We start from the raw sequence: 12265 nt of genomic DNA on the forward strand, positions 1-12265 counted from the left end.
CCAGTCTGATGGTGTTGGCTTTGCATGGCCCCTGCCCTAATGCTCCTGGGTGACGTTGGTGGTCTACCAGTACCAGTGGGACAAGCAGTGCAGGTGCAATACCTGGGCTGCGCTCAATCTTTAGCTTTCAAAGTGAACCAATTTGATCAAGTATTACCGGGAGCAGCCTCTAGACTCCCTCAGCACTGCTTGCCCCCCTCCTCTCCCAAAGGGGAGAGAGCTAGAGAGATACTGAGGTGGTTCGGGCAGTTACCTTGCACATGTAGGCTCTGGTTTGATCCCTGGCACCACATGAATCCCCTGAGTGCCACCAGGAGTGATCCCTGAGCATAGAGCCAGGCGTATGCCCTGAGCAACACCAGTGTGGCTCCCTAAAATAGACAAGGCAGAGGGAGAAAAGAAAATAATGTGCTCGAGACATGAGGAAATGGAAACATATACCCTGCTCGTGGATAGGGAGAATCAATGTTGTCAAAATGGCAATACTCCCTAAAGCATTATACAGATTCAATGCGATCCCTATAAATATACCCATGACACTCTTCAAAGAAATGGATCAAGCAATCCTAAAATTCATATGGAATAACAAACGTCCAAGGATAGCTAAAACAATTCTTGGGAAAAAGATGATGGGAGGCATCACCATCCCCAACCTCAAACTTTACTACAAAGCAGTAACAATTAAAACAGCATGGTACTGGAACAAAGGCAGAGCCGTAGACCAATGGAACAGGGTGGAATATCCCTACACACAACCCCAAATGTATGACCATCTAATCTTTGATAAGGGAGCAAGAGATGTGAAGTGGAGCAAGGAAAGCCTCTTTAACAAATGGTGCTGGCACAACTGGACAACCACATGCAAAAAAATGGGTTTAGACCTTGACCTGACACCATGCACAAAAGTCAGATCAAAATGGATTAAAGACCTCAACATTAGACCACAAACCATAAGGTACATTGAAGACAAGGTCGGCGAAACCCTCCACGATATTGAAGATAAAGGTATCTTCAAAGGTGGCACGGAACTAAGCAATCTAGTAAAAACAGAGATCAACAAATGGGACTACATTAAACTAAAAAGCTTCTGCACCGCAAGAGATACATTGACCAGAATCCAAAGACTATCCACAGAATGGGAAAGGATATTTACACAATACCCATCAGATAAGGGGTTGATATCAATGGTATATAAAGCACTGGTTGAACTCTACAAGAAGAAAACATCCAACCCCATCAAAAAATGGGGCGAAGAAATGAACAGAAACTTTACCAAGGAAGAAATACGAATGGCCAAAAGGCACATGAAAAAGTGCTCTACATCACTAATCATCAGAGAGATGCAGATCAAAACAACCATGAGATACCACCTCACACCACAGAGACTAGCACACATCCAAAAGAACAAAAGCAACCGCTGTTGGAGAGGATGTGGGGAGAAAGGGACCCTTCTTCACTGCTGGTGGGAATGCCGACTGGTTCAGCCCTTCTGGAAAACAATTTGGACGATTCTCAAAAAATTAGATATTGAATTCCCATTTGACCCAGCAATACCACTGCTGGGAATATATCCCAGAGAGGCAAAAAAGTACAATCGAAACAACATCTGCACATGTATGTTTATCACAGCACTGTTTACAATAGCCAGAATCTGGAAAAAACCCGAATGCCCCAGTACGGATGACTGGTTGAGGAAACTTTGGTACATCTATACAATGGAATACTATGCAGCTGTTAGAAAAAAGGAGGTCAAGTATTTTGTAGTTAAGTGGATGGGCATGAAAAGTTTCATGCTGAGTGAAATGAGTCAGGAAGAGAGAGACAGACATAGAAAGATTGCACTCATCTATGGTATATAGAATAACAGAGTGGGAGACTAACACCCAAGAACTGTAGAAATAAGTACCAGGAGGTTGTCTCCATGGCTTCGAGGCTGGCCTCACGTTCCGGGGAAAGGTCAACTCAGAGAAGCGATCACCAACTACATTGTAGTCGAAGGCCATGTGGGGGAAGGGAGTTGCGGGCTGAATGAGGGCTAGAGACTGAGCACAGCGGCCACTCAACACCTTTATTGCAAACCACAACAGCTAATTAGAGAGAGAGAACAGAAGGGAATGCCTTGCCACAGTGGCAGGGTGGGGTGGGGGGGAGATGGGATTGGGGAGGGTGGGAGGGACGCTGGGTTTACGGGTGGTGGAGAATGGGCACTGGTGAAGGGATGGGTTCCCGAACTTTGTATGAGGGAAGTATAAGCACAAAAGTGTATAAAGCTGTAACTGTACCCTCACGGTGATTCTCTAATTAAAAATAAATAAAATTTAAAAAAAAAAAAAAAAGAAAATAATGTGCTCGATGGCAATAAATCAGCACACAATGTCCATTAGCACTGTTTTATTAAGTTTGGTTTAATGTTACCCTGAGTTACTACATACAGGGACTCAAAATTAATTGCAACCTTGATAACATGAAAATAGTCTGAATAAGTATGACTATCGACCAAGCACCTTTCAAGTGCAAAACCCCATGATAAGTAGTTTATACTGTTCATGCTAGAATGCTGTGAGGTTAAAGATTTCTGTGTGTGTGTGTGTGTATGTGTGTATGTGTGTGTGATTAAGTATTACTAGCTCCATTTTACAGATGGGAAAGCTGAGGTTCAGCAAGATAAAGATGCTAATTCACTGCCACATACCAGTAAGTGACAGCAGAAATGGAATCAGTGTTGTCTGTCTCTGGGCCTGGTCTCTTTCTTAATTCCGCGCCCTCTGGAACATATAGCCCTATTGTAATGATTGAAAAAAAGATAATGGATGTGAAAGGGTTTGGAAAACTCTACCAAGAACTAAGCATGTAAGAGATTACCAAGATTTGTTGAGAGCAAAGGCACCGTGATAATAGCTCTGGGGAGGGGGAACAAATTGATCTGGCTGGAGTTCAGGGATACGTCCTATTATGTAATTGCTCCGAATTCAGTGTCTTGGTTTTTTTTAACAGTGGAGAGGCAGACCCTCCTTTCTTTGTGAAATAGTCTTCCTATCTGGAAACAAAGGCAAGAGAGGTTAGTTTGGTTTAAACCAGTTATTTCCTCTCATGACAAACGGAAGGGTGGGGTGGAGTGGCACTGTTGTCCACTTGCTGTTGGGTCCAAGACATTGATTGATTCCGGACCCTACTCAGAGTGAGAGCAGAAACTTACAACACATGCTCAATGTTTTTCCATTTAAAATGCATTTCTAAAACACAATAGGCATGCATGTTTATTCTCTGAAATATCGCACAGCAGAACGCACAGATTGTTACATATGTTCTGAATGTTTCACCAGACTCAGAGGCAGAGAAAAGCCTTTTGTTCTTTCACCCAATAAACATTTATTGAATGATTTCTATATGGCAGGAATTGTGCTAGGCACTAAAGAACAAGACTGGACCTCAATTTTCAGAAAACAAAAATTAGATCAAAGACATAGACCTACATACTAGTTTAATGTTATGATACAACAAAAGGGCAACACATTAACTTGTACAAGTTAAAAAAAAAACTGAATGAAAATGACACTTTCCACCTATAGTGGCTCCTTCCAAGAGATGACTCTTGAGCTGACTTTTGATGACCAAACAGGAACATTACACCCAACCCCTGTTTTGTGTTCTATCACTCGTCCTCTGCATTCATCTCATGCTTAGACATACTCTAAATATCATTTATTTTAATAATTATTAAGTACCTAGTACACAGAACACTGTGTAAATATTTTTAGGTATGTTTCTATCAAAACACATTATATTGGAGAAATCAAGATGCATTCAACGTAGTTTTAAAATAAACAATCACGTATCACAGTATCACTGTCATCCTGTTGATCATCGATTTGCTTGGGAGGACACCAGTAACATCTCTATTAGTCCTAGCCCTGAGATTTTTTTTTCTTTCTTTTTTTTAAATTTTTATTAGTGAATCACCATGAGGTACAGTTACGAACTTATGAACTTTCATGTTTGGATTTTGTTTACATCCCTCCACCAGTGCCATTCTCCTCCACCAATGTTCCCAGTATCCCACCCACCAACCCTACCCACCCCCCCCCATCATACTCGGTCTATAGTCTACTTTTGGTACACAGTTTTCAACCCGAGTGGGTCCTCCCAACATTCTCTACTAGGTGTTCCCTTCTCCATCTCAGCTACCTTTTCCCCCAGCATGTGAGGCCAGTTTCCAAGCTGTGGGGCAGACCTCCTGGTCCTTATCTCTACTACTCTTGGGTGTTAGTGTCCCATTCTGCTACTTTATATTGCACATGTAAGTGCAATCTTTCTATGTCTGTGTCTTTCTTTCTGACTCATTTTACTCAACATGATACTTTCCATGTTGATCCACTTATATGCAAATTTCATGACTTCATCTTTTCTAACAGCTGCATAGTATTCCATTGTGTAGATGTACCAAAGTTTCTTTAACCAGTCATCTGTTTTTGGGCACTCCAGTTTTTTCCACATTTTTAGCCCTGAGATTTTAGCAGCCTCTCTTTACTTGCTCTTCTCAGAGGTGCCCCATTGGAGGCTCTTTCAGGCTCAGGGGAATGAGACCCATCATTGTTAGAAATAAACAATAGCAGGGGAAATATGCGTACAATACTATATATGAAAGGCCAAGGATAAGTATAAACTCTGAATGTAATAGAAAATGAGGTCAAAGATTTACCTTAGGTGATGGGGGGAAAGAACAAATTAAACCCAACATATGTGGAAAGAAAGAAATAATAAAATCAAGATCAGAAAACAACAAAATTAAAATGGACTCAAAAATGGGTTATAAAAGTGGTCATAAGTGAAATCACAAAAATTCATCCTCTGAAGTGATTGATAAAATCAATCATTTGACAGAATCAATCAAGGCTGGAACGAAGTACAGTGGGTAAGGCACGGCCAACCAAGGTTCGACCCCCCAGCAACACATATGGTCCCCCAAGCCCACCAGGAGTAAGTCATGAGCACCACCAGGTGTGGCCCCAGAACAAAAACAAAATCTTAGCTGACTTTGTCAGGAATAAGAGAGAGCAGACACACAGTTCCCACCCAGAAATGAATGAAGGACTGGCTTGTTCCTCAGGCCCACGCTCTCCCTCAAATATGTATCTCACTTGCTTATTGCTGTCTCTTAACTTGCCAGCTTCCACATTCTCTCTCTCCCTCCTTCTCTTTCTTCCTCCTCCTTCTCAAGCTTCATTTAGCAAACTCTTTTTTTTTAAACCTGTGGTGGAGGGTATGAGTCTGTTCTCAGCTGGGACCCTGCAGGCTCCACCCCAGAGCCTCATTGATTTGACCCTGTCCTCGGGCTGTTTGAGCACAGTTATAATCAGAGACATTCTGACAATATTGATTCTCCCTATCCATGAGCAAGGTATATGTTTCCATTTTCTCATGTCTTCTTTTATTTCATGGAGTAGCGTTTTATAGTTTTCTTTGTAGAGGTTTTTTACTTCCTTGGTTAAGCTGATTCCGAGGTACTTGATTTTCTGGGGCACGATTGTGAATGGGATTGCTTTTTTCGTGTCCCTTTCCTCTGCCTCATTGTTTGTATATAGGAAAGCCATGGTTTTTTGCGTATTGATTTTGTAGCCTGCAACTTTTCTGTATAAGTCTATTGTTTCTAAGAGTTTCTTAGTAGAGGCTTTGGGCTCCTCTAGATATAGTATCATATCATCTGCAAATAGTGAGAGTTTGATTTCTTCCTTTCCTATCTGGATGCCCTTGATCTCTTTTTCTTGTCTAACAGCTATCGCAAGTACTTCCAGTACTATATTGAAGAGAAGTGGTGAGAGTGGGCATCCTTGTCTTGTGCCTGATCTTAGAGGAAAGGCCCTTAGTTTTTCTCCATTGTGAATAATGCTTGCCGTAGGCTTGTGGTAGATGGCTTCGACTATCTTGAGGAAAGTTCCTCCAAAACCCATTTTGGTGAGAGTTTTCATCATGAACGGATGTTGAATCTTGTCGAATGCTTTCTCTGCATCTATTGATATGATCATATGGTTTTTATCTTTACTTCCCCAAAGCATTATACAGATTCAACGCGATCCCTATAAGTATACCCATGACATTCTTCAAAGAAATGGATCAAGCAATCCTAAAATTCATATGGAACAACAAACGCCCACGGATAGCTAAAACAATTCTTGGGAAAAAGATGATGGGAGGCATCACCCTCCCCAACCTCAAACTCTACTACAAAGCAGTAACAATTAAAACAGCATGGTACTGGAACAAAGGCAGAGCCGTAGACCAATGGAACAGGGTGGAATATCCCTACACACAACCCCAAATGTATGATCATCTAATCTTTGATAAGGGAGCAAGAGATGTGAAGTGGAACAAGGAAAGTCTCTTCAACAAATGGTGCTGGAACAACTGGACAACCACATGCAAAAAAATGGGCTTAGACCTTGACCTGACACCATGCACAAAAGTCAGATCAAAATGGATTAAAGACCTCAACATTCGACCACAAACCATAAGGTACATTGAAGACAAGGTCGGCAAAACCCTCCACGATATTGAAGATAAAGGTATCTTCAAAGGTGACACAGAACTAAGCAATCTAGTAAAAACAGAGATCAACAAATGGGACTACATTAAACTAAAAAGCTTCTGCACCGCAAAAGATACAGTGACCAGAATCCAAAGACTATCCACAGAATGGGAAAGGATATTTACACAATACCCATCAGATAAGGGGTTGATATCAATGGTATATAAAGCACTGGTTGAACTCTACAAGAAGAAAACATCCAACCCCATCAAAAAATGGGGCAAAGAAATGAACAGAAACTTTACCAAGGAAGAAATACAAATGGCCAAAAGGCACATGAAAAAGTGCTCTACATCACTAATCATCAGAGAGATGCAGATCAAAACAACCACGAGATACCACCTCACACCACAGAGGCTAGCACACATCCAAAAGAACAAAAGCAACCGCTGTTGGAGAGGATGTGGGGAGAAAGGGACCCTTCTACACTGCTGGTGGGAATGCCGACTGGTTCAGCCCTTCTGGAAAACAATATGGACGACTCTCAAAAAATTAGAGGTTGAGCTCCCATTTGACCCAGCAATACCACTGCTGGGAATATATCCCAGAGAGGCAAAAAAGTATAATCGAAACAACATCTGCACATGTATGTTCATCGCAGCACTATTTACAATAGCCAGAATCTGGAAAAAACCCGAATGCCCTAGAACGGATGACTAGTTGAGGAAACTTTGGTACATCTATACAATGGAATACTATGCAGCTGTCAGAAAAAAGGAGGTCATGAATTTTGTATTTAAGTGCATGGGCATGAAAAGTTTCATGCTGAGTGAAATGAGTCAGAAAGAGAGAGACAGATATAGAAAGATTGCACTCATCTAGGATATATAGAATAACAGAGTGGGAGACTAACACCCAAGAATTGTAGAAGTAAGTACTAGGAGGTTGACTCCATGGCTTGGAGGCTGGCCTCACATTCTGGGGAAAGGGCAACTGAGAGAAGGGATCACCAACTATAATGTAGTCGAAGGCCATGTGGGGGAAGGGAGTTGCAGGCTGAATGAGGGCTAGAGACTGAGCACAGTGGCCACTCAACACCTTTATTGCAAACCACAACAGCTAATTAGAGGGAGAGAACAGAAGGGAATGCCCTGCCACAGTGGCAGGGCGGGGTGGGGGGAGATGGGATCGGGGAGGGTGGGAGGGATGCTGGGTTTACTGGTGGTGGAGAATGGGCACTGGTGAAGGGATGGGTTCCCGAACTTTGTATGAGGGAAGCATAAGCACAAAAGTGTATAAATCAGTAAATGTGCCCTCACGGTGATTCACTAATTAAAAATAAATTTAAAAAAATCAGAGACATTCTGTTTAACTATTAATAAGTATCTTCTATCTGCTAGATCTCCTTGGCAAGGGTATAAAAAATGAATTGATAGACTATTAATAGTATTTTTAACTTATCAGTACCCAGATTCTTTGGAGTAAAAAAATTATTTTCTTTTGTTTTCTGTTTTTGGGCTGCACCTGGCAATACTCAGGAGTTACTCCTGGCTCTGCACTACACTCAAGAATTCCTTTTTTTAGTGCTCAGGGGATTGTATGGGAAGCTGTGAATTGATTCCTGGTTGGACACATGTGAGGTGAATGCTCTACCTGTTGTGCTATCTCTCCAGCCTCACCTGTTCTCTCTTGAATGCACACATTCTCTCTTTCTCTCACTTTACAGCTTTTTAAATATGTTTCAATAGAAGCTTTAAAAATGAATGAGGGGCTGTCTATATAGACGCTGCACACATTAAAATGACAATAAGAAAATATTATGAAGAACATGATGTTGACAAATTTGAAATTGATGAAATGGAAAAATTCCCGAAGAACTGCAATTTACCAAAGTCAACTGAAGAAGAAATAGCTAATCTAAATAGACCCATATATTCTCTTACAAAATAGAACTTGTTTTTTGTTTCTTCTTTGTCTATTGGGATTGTCTTTGTTTTGTTTTGGGACCATACCCAGAGGTGCTCAGGCTCATTTCAGGCTCTGTGTTTAGGGATCACTCCTGGCATGAGGGTGCCAAGGATTAAAACAAGTTCTGCTGCATTCTAAACAAGTGCCTTAACCCCTATACTATCACTCTGGACTATAGAATTTATTTGTAACTAAATACTCCCATGGATGTGTGTATCCTCCCAGAGCTCATGTATTAATGACTAGCCCCAACAGATTGGTATTAAAGGTGAGAGTATTGAGAGGTGATTAGGCCACGAGGGTGAAGCCCTTGTGAATGAGATTAGTACCTTTATAGGGTCTTGTAAGAGGAGAGAGATCCCCCTCAGCCCTGTGAAGACAAAGTGAAAAGACAGTCATCTATGAACCAGGAAGGACCTTCACTAGACATCTAATCTGACAACACAATGATCTTGGACTTCCCACTCTTGAGAAGCATGAGAAGGAAATAACTGTTGCTTAAGTCACCCAGTCTTAGTCTGAGACTAACATTTTATACAAAAAAATTCTGTTACTCTGACTCTCTGAGTTAACATTCAAACATTTAAAGAAGAAAAAGTACAAATTCTAAGCAAACTCAGTAAATAGAAACGAGGCCTGCATGTCCTGATGCCCAAATCTGACAAAGACATTACCAAACTAGGAAGCTGTAGATCATTGCTCTTTATGAACATGGATATAATGTCCTTCAGAAAGAAAATTAGTAAGGGCCTGGGAGGTAGCTCTATAGACTGGAGTGTTCGTCTTTCATGAGGAGCCCCAGTTTTCATAACCAACACCAACACTGCATGGTCCCCCAAATGCCACCAGGAGCAGCCCCTAAGCACCGAACTGGGAGTTGGCAGGTGTGGCCTGAAAATCATAAAAAAATACATAAATTTCTATTTTATTTACAAGGTATATGTTAAAGGGGTAGAAAAATCATAATAAATTCTAGGGATTCCTAGATTTTAAGATTGATTAAGTATTTGTAAATCATCACTTTTATCACATTGATAGGCTATCATGCATTTCAATAACTCTAGAAAAAGTATTTGGAAAAATTCAATAGACACCCATGCAAAACCTTGAACAAATTTAAAATAGAGAAAAAATTCTCCAGCCAGAAGCAGTATTACTTGCAAAACAATAAGTGTAATATATTGCTGAAAGTAAAAAAAAATATAGAGAGATATATTTTCCATGACTGAAAAGTCAATATTGTTAACATATCAGTTCTTTCCAAATCAATAGCTTTAATTCTATGCCTATAAAAATCTGAGCAAAATACTTTTAGATATTAATAAGGTTTTTCCCAAATTTTCAAAGGATAGGGAAGATTCAAACAATTTTGAAAAAGAACTAACTTAAAGAACTTCCATTAAGATATACTATAAAGCTAAAATAATCAAGACACTATGAATTATGCCTCTAGATACATACAGTTGCACAAACATATTATCTAATTTTTAAAAAAAGATAGTATGGGGGAACCAGAGTGATAGTACAGTGGGTAGGGCATTTTGCACGCTTTGCATGCTTTGCTCGTGGCTAATCTGGGTTTGATTTGGCATCCTATATGGTCCCCCATACACCGCCAGGAAGGATTCCAGAGTTCAGAGCCAGAAGTAACCCCTGAGCATCGCCAGGTGTGACCCCAAAAGCCAAACAAACCAAAAGATAATATAGGGACTATATATGTGACCAGTACAATAAGTGTTTGTCTAGTATGCAGCCAATGCAGCCAACCCAGGTCTATCCCTGGTTCCCCATATGGTCCCCAAACCCCACCAGGAGTGCTCCCTAAGCAGAGAGAAGGGAGGAATCCCTGAACACTGCTGGGTGTGGGGCCAAGAACAAAGGAAAAGATAATACGGTATGGTTTGGGTGGGGGTTGCTCCCTATCAGTGACCAGGGGGTCTGGGGGCCACTCCAAGGAATAAGCAATGTGGCTATCATTGGTGTAGCAGGCCAGACAATTCAGTGCTTCAGGCCAGTGACACTTGGAGCCACCACAGACTGCCTAGCAGTGCTTGGAGTGACATGCAGTCCTGGGCATCAAACTGGGCCTCCCACACACTCCAGGCCTTTGAGCTCCCGTCCTATTGTCCTGGTCAATTTGCTTTTAACAATGTTGTCAAAGTAATTCAGTGAGGGAAGAATAGCCATTTCAACTAATATTGTTAGGATGACTATTTGTAAAACCACGATCTTGACTCTTACCTCAGACACAAAAATCAGTTAAAAAATTGTCCTAGACAGTAGATAGAAGGGTCAGGAAGATTGCTCCATAGTTGGAAGCCTGCCTCACGAGCAGGCAGGGAGAGGACAGCTGGAATAGAGAAGGGATCACTAAGAAAATGATGGTTGGAGAAGGAATCGATCGGGATGGGAGATGTGTGCTGAAAGTAGATAAAGGACCAAACATGATGACCTCTCAGTACCTATATTGCAAACAATTATGCCTAAAAGGAGAGAGAGAATATGGGGAATATTGTCTGCCATGGAGGCAGGGGGAGAGAGAGAAAGGGGGGGCTATACTGGGGATATTGGTGGTGGGGATTGTGCACTGGTGGAGGGATGGGTGATTGATCATTGTGGGATTGTAACTCAGACATGAAAACTTGTAACTATATCTCATGGTGAAGCAATAACTTTTTAAAAAAAATTATCCTAGTGGGAGCTACAATTATAGTACAGGAGGTAGGGCGCTTGCCTCCCCAGCATCCGATATAGTCCCTGAACACTTCCAGGAGTAATTCCTGAGTACAGAGTCAGGAGTAAGTGGTGAGCACCGCTAGGTGTGGTCCCAAAACAAACCGAACATTTTTTTCATAGATTATTATTAAATTATAATATCAAAATAAATACTATCAAGGATTTTTAATATTGTTATATTTTATATTATATAACAAAATGTGTATTATGTAGTAAATTTTATATTTTATACTATAAAATCATTTTCATTTTATTTTTATTCATTTCATTTTACTTATTATTGTTTTAATTATTTACAAAATTTTTATATTTTATATCATAATATTATACATTATGAATTATATGTAATCGATTTTATTATATAACAATATTGATATATGACATCTCATAATTTTGAACTTTGAAATTTGCATAGCTCTTAAAAATGAAACATCTTGCACATATTAAAATATTTAATATTAAAATAAAATAATATCAAAGTTTAATAGCATTATTAGTCTTCTAAACATTTAAGAAAATGTTTTCAGATCAGGGGTCAATGACAAAGACCAAAATAAATGCTAAGCACAAAGAGTAAAATTAAGTTATACTTTACTTTGGGGACTAGAGCGATAGCACAGATGGTAGGGTGTTCTTCTTGCAGGAAGCAGCCCAGGTTCGATTCCTCCAACCCTCTCGAAGAGCCCGGCAAGCTACCGAGAGTATCCCACCCGCACGGTAGAGCCTGGCAAGCTACCCGTGGTGTATTCAATATGCCAAAAACAGTAACAAGTCTCACAATGGAGACATTACTGGTGCCTGCTCGAGTAAATCGATGAACAACAGACGACAGTGCCACAGTGCTACTTCACTCTGGAGATCTAGTACAGGGGGTTAGGTGCCTGACTTGCAGAGAACTGTCCTGCGTTTGATCCCAGGCACCACATATGGTCCCTTAAGCACTTCCTGGAGTGATCCCTGAGCATACAGCCAGGAATAAGCCAAAGAACAGTTGAGTATGTCCCAAAAACATTTTATACATATAACATATACTTAATC

This window comes from Sorex araneus, chromosome 6, assembly GCF_027595985.1.
Source record: "Sorex araneus isolate mSorAra2 chromosome 6, mSorAra2.pri, whole genome shotgun sequence".
Lineage (NCBI taxonomy): Eukaryota > Metazoa > Chordata > Mammalia > Eulipotyphla > Soricidae > Sorex > Sorex araneus.